Source organism: Perna viridis, chromosome 8 (genome assembly GCF_037379345.1).
Source record: "Perna viridis isolate PV_CMFRI_1.1 ecotype Kerala chromosome 8, ASM3737934v1, whole genome shotgun sequence".
In the NCBI taxonomy this organism is placed as follows: Eukaryota; Metazoa; Mollusca; class Bivalvia; order Mytilida; family Mytilidae; genus Perna; species Perna viridis.
In genome coordinates this window covers 32,778,377-32,784,680 of record NC_142452.1, presented here as the reverse complement: position 1 = coordinate 32,784,680, position 6,304 = coordinate 32,778,377, and positions in this window count along the sequence as shown.

Genomic DNA, 6,304 nt, shown 5'->3' with positions numbered 1-6,304 from the left:
AATAGTATACATGTCGAAAACTTACGACCCACGTTCACAAATTAATGCAATGTAACCGAGAGAACAAAACACAATTAGATTTTAAAATACAAGATAAAAAAAAAAGAACAGTCACAAGACAAAAAACTTAGCGCATGCAATATATTACTTTCAATTAAAAAAAAGAAGCGAAAGTGACATCGGGTGCTCAAAAAGTGTAAGATGTCATTGCCCGCCATCAGTCATATTTCAAGGGAGTTAAATCCAATAAGCGTCAATTCGTCGGGTCGTAAATTCGGTAACACGTGAATCGAACTGGTATCTTGTCTCATCTACGAGAAAATTTATATTAGATCATTTAACTGTGATGACTAACATAAAATGTCTAATAATCATATTAACAAATCTTAATACTATACCTCTGTCTTAGAAGCTTACTTGGCAGTACCATTGCTCAACTAAGAAAGCAAGTGTGCAAATTACATACAAAGATCAAAGGTGAAATGTATACTCCATATACTGGAGATATATACATCAGGCTCCATATAAGACAAAACAGTTTATAACTGGAAAGTCAAGGGCATCAGTTTTGTCAAATTCAAACATCCCATGATATATAAGTAAATGTGATGTCCTATGTATGAAGCAGTTTTATAAACGGATATACCCCTTTATTCCAAGTGTTAGTTAATTGTGTGGTTGACCTGTCTTGAAGAAGGCTGACTTACTGTTGGAACAGATTCTCTAGTGTCTAAATGAACTTTATCTTTTGAAAATCAAATATTTATAAATACATTTTAAGAATTTTAATTTTCAATGCATGTGGATGAGCGAATCGGTGGGCAAGGAGCACTTATAATTCGAAGAATACATTGTCGGGTAAAGTTGGAATTTCTACTGTAGAATGGTCCTTTGCATTTCTACATATATGTATTATAATACACCATGCATATAAACAGTAATAGTTGTCAAAGGAAAGAAATTCTGATGCCATGAAATTTTCTTTTCAAACTAACAGACTTTCTTATTTTAAAAACTTATTCTTCTTTCAAGAGTTCCATAACTCTGGTCCAATCTCCGGGAACATGTCCGTACAAGATTTTGATAATAGTAAGGCTTTATTGCTGGTAGTTACACTATTGTACTGGAACATACCGAAAGCCCGCGCAAATGCCATGCAAGACATTATTGGACAAATAGTAAATAAGGAACATTTTGTTTTATTGGTTAGTTTGTATAATGCCTAAACATGTATCTATTTTCTATGTTTGAATCATCATATTATTACTTTGGAAGACCTGTCTTTAAACATTTTTATGCATTCTGCTGTGAAGGTATCTTTAAGCAGAATTCCCAAAGATGTTCAAAAAGTACGCTAATATTCATTTTGTACAAAACAGCTGAACCTTTGTATTTGTGAAACAGTTTATGAATGTAACTGCTATACAAATTCTATTAATTTGCCGGGAAGCGATAATAAAGTTGTATTTATATTGTTTTCTATTCAACGTAATCGTGAGTTTCCAAAGAGTAATTGCGACGGACAATCCAAATAGAAAGTTTATAACTATTGTTAATGCTATTTTCCATTATAGAAATTCCGTTCTTTTATGACGACTATGACATCATCTTCTAAAATGCATACAAATTAAGATTGTAAATTCGGATATTTACTTCAGGTAGGCGTGGTCGTTTTGATATTGGTATTATCCGAGCTTTTGATGACTCTAGACTATCCACGAGAATAAACCATAGGGACTATAGGTTTGTGTAAGAACACAAACAAATAAACCAACAGACAAACAAACAACAATAAAACATTGTACATCTACATTAAATTGATATTCATGTGTAATTTTTTTCTTGTGTCTTTGACTTGCTGTTTAGCTCGTTTTGATATTCAAAATAAATTCCTTTTAAATTGTAGTATATTACGTTTTCTTTGTGGCCGAGTTTAGAAAAAAAACTTCTATTTCAAAAGTCATTATTTATATCGCTTTGTCTGATAAACAAAGCATTCTTTAGTATCGTAAAGACGCATAAAACATGTTAATATGCCAATACACATAATATATATGTTATTGATTAGTGTCAATTTCAATAACACTGAAAAGTTGTCGATAATTTTAACGTTTTAACGTCAGAATCGCTACAGCTTGTCATTTTGAAAGACATTTAATATACCCTTGAGAATCTCCAGAGCCCGTATGTGTGAAAAATCGAGAAATACAAGAGTCAAGCTGTCTTAGTCCATTAAATGCAAGTCACTGACCTAGATATGTAACAGTATGACTGGTTAACGTTGTATTACTTTAAAATATATGGCAATGAGTTAAGTATCAAGTCGATAAAAGTGTGTAAGCTATTTGCAGAATTGAATATAAATGGCATAGCGTGACTTTTTAAACGTTGCCGTTACATTTTCTTCATTTTTTTTTTTTCAAATTTACATCGACTTTTGAACTGAGTAATAATATATGGTACAACTGTAAAAGAAATTAATGGTAACCGTAATAAAAAGAGATATTAAATCTCGAAGTCAAGATACAATTTAAAGGTTTGAAAAACAGATCTTACAGCTGTATCAATTCATGTAATCATGGTTGAATATTACAATGCATTGTACTAAGTTTCCCTACCAAAAAGTTGATATGCAAATGTTTCAATCCCCTTTACCCCTTTATAGTTTGGGGTATAAAGGAACTACAAAATAGTAATCACTATGTCAAACATCCCAGTCGTCTATATTTATGAACCGTGTAAGCTCAACTTTACTCCTACATCGGATAATGGAATTTGGTAAACATATCACATGTGGAAGGCCGATGTACATTAAGGTGCTCCAAGACAAATTGGATACCGAGGTAAGTTTAATAATTTTCATCTGTGGTAGAGCATAAAGAAAAGTGAATTTCCTTTTATGACTTGCAGATCTAGTTTTCCGTTGAAAGAGCAATCAAGGAAACCAAGTTTATAGCGGTAATCAAAAGAATGCAATCCAGGGACAAAGACCAGACATGGAAAACAGACATACACAACAAAGAACATAGAGTAACTAAAATCATACATACAAAGTAACAAATGCAGATGAGCAACCCGAACTCAGATTGTGATTAACACTTTTTATAACCCACCAGAAACTGATGGAAATGATATGCACAACATTATAGACTCGATCTACTTTTCATACCTCAAATTTACTATCGATGACGAAAACATTATGATTCTCCTAAAATACATTATAACTCAAGTTTTTTTTACTGTAAGGACAGATTTTTTTCTGCAATTTTCCTTCCTTTTTCGAACTGTCGTAGAATTTCTTTTAAATTCTGCAAACATATCTGCTTAAAAAGGGTAAAGGTAATGATGTTCCTGTTTAAGCTCACTTATTATATTGCGATACACAATTAATCTTGCATGATTTATTTCCGACGATGTTAAACGTGAAATCTCTTTACTGATACACACACACATTTCACAGGCATTTAGAAATACTTTGAAGATATAGAAACACTTGTCCGTTGTTGGTTTAATTCAAGAGAAGACCTGCAGTCTGTGTAACTATAGATTGATTTGTACAGTGTTGTATAAAACTTGCGAATGACTCTTAATTATCTCATGCAAAGTAAAAGTTTAATCGAGCTTAATAATTCATTTTCTTGATTTTTCAGTTTCTTTTTATTAATATGTCGGATATATGACCAAACTCACTTGGTGAGTGTTTCTGCAAAATAACCGTAATTAGTATTTAGTTAATTAAGTTATGGTTTTCATTAACCCCCTTTCTTCTATCAGTGCTGTTTAACTTCCTTTCTTCACTTGACCTTTGAGTTTCTGAGTTAGCCTAAACACGATTGCATACACTCTACTTTTTATTTTTTTCACCTCTTAACTCCAAATATAATTCAATTGACCATTGTCACTTAAACTTTTAAAAAGCATATTTATGATGCGCTTCAATATTTCAAGAGGTATCGGCAATGCCGTTTTAAGTAACTAAACTGAAATTATATTCACAAGATTGTATAGGTCACTGCACAGGAATGGTCTTTTTCGATTCTCAAGGAATGAGGGATAAATGTGCATTTTTTTATAATTACTAAAGAGATGAACGACCCTCCTAACCTCTTTCTAATGAAAATAGGAACACACACACGCAGCATAACAAAACTTGAATCAAACTTACATGGACTTTTAATATTTATGTGGAAAATTAAATAAATGTTCTCTTGAAAACTACAAAAACGTTAATTATGCACATGTACAACTGCATTATACATGTTTAAAACATTGCACTATTATATTTAGAAATCCTTATTTGTTTGAAGGCCTATGATAACAGCTCATTTCTATGTTGGCTAATAACACAAAAGTGTTTTGTTTCCGTCATAGATTTCCTTTCCTCATTTGTCTCCCCCGGACTAGACTTTTTATGAGCAACTCGGCGGGTGTTTCTAGAAAAGCAGAGGACGCTTACCCTACCGGTGCACCTGGTCCTTGCTCCCAGTTTTTAGTGGAGTCCGAGTTACTCATTTGCTTTTGTTACTTTGTATGTATGATTTTAGTTACTTTATGTTTTTTGTTGTGTATGTCTGTTTTCCATGTCTGGTCTTTGTCCTTGGATTACATTCTTTTGATTACCGCTATAACCTTGTTCCCTTGATTACTCTTCCAGTGCACCTATATAATACATACAAGTAGAACAATTGTCTGTACCAATTCATGGACGAATTATTGATATCTATAAGGTTGAATAAATATGATAACTTGTCATTCACAATAAAACAAAAACTCTTCACGCCTACCATCCTTCTAAACATTTTGTATACCCTTGAGAATAATGAAAGTAGATGTGTGAAAATCGGAGAAAGAAGAAGTCCGTAAGTCTGCTGATATCAGCTGTTAATAAACTAGATATGTCATATAGTCCCTTACATCTTCGCTAAAGCGTTATTTTAAATTTTTATTAATATGATATAATTTGACAACATCCCGATAAGTTAAATTCAACTTGTTTGTCAAGTTTTTTTATGTATGTAATTTGTTATAACTCGCTTATGAAATGAATAATGATGCATAGCAAGTTATTTTTAAGTGAGCACCACAGTCATTGAGGTTATTTCAGATAGACCGCAACAAATATAACAGTCATTCCTTATAATTTGATTTTAGTATCAAAAGTCAACGAGTAAATCATTAAGAAAGGGTGATGACGTCATAGTCACACACAAATTTGGTCTTTGAGATGATGGACAAATTTTTATCCAGTTAGAAAGCGTGTTACTACTAAAATTCATATCCAAAATGCTCGACCGGTCAACACATTACAGGCCGATGTAAAATGAAAAAGAAAGATTTTATATAACATCTAATGTGTCTCTCTATTTCTATTTTATTTTTAGATACACATAGAAAATAGGCAATAATGAGTGCGCAATAACAGTAGGTCACTTAATTATGGGCGTGTCCTCCGAAAAATATGTGTGTTTCATTGACTCATAAAACATCATGTATAAACATACATATTTCTTGCTGGTGTTTTCGCAATTGTTTTAAAATTAGACCTATCATGACCTATTAAGAATCTACGGAACATGCTTTCAAAATTGACTGATGAGAAAAGTCATCTGAATAAGAAGAAGGATGGAAACTTGCTATGTCCTATACTGACTGAATGACCTCGATAGGTTATTATTTAATTTAATTTAATTTGTGTTTTCGGCATATTAGAACATTTGCCTTATATCTTATGTTGAAACTGATCGGCAAAAGGCGTCGATATATGTGGTTTTAATGATTTATATAACAACGAATTATATTTTCACAACGAAAAATAAAGTTTTCTTTGAGCTTTTAGAGATCACAAAACAGAGAGAACAAATGACAAACATTAATCGTCAGGTTTTCCATATTGGCTTAGTTATTTGTTCGAGACTAGCCTTATTGAACCGAGACATAGCCGAAGTCCAATATTGCTAGTTGAGACCAATAACTCAGCAAATATGGAAAACCATACGCAAATATACCTCTGTTGACTAACTAGTCCAATAATGGAGTTTAACCAGGCCAATATGACGTATTAGACGGGTAAAAGCCGTATTGCACGTTTAAATCCCGTATTGGCGCACTTTTTTATTTTGTATTCTATTGGCAGTTTCTATCATATTTAGGCTGATATTCGAACATTAATCAATAAATTATTATATAACCTACACTGTATGTGGTAATCATGACACTATTTAACCAATTCATCAATTTACAATTCATGAACCGCGTCATGTCCCAAAGTTGGTTATGCGGGCATAACTTGGTCAAAAGTTAAAAA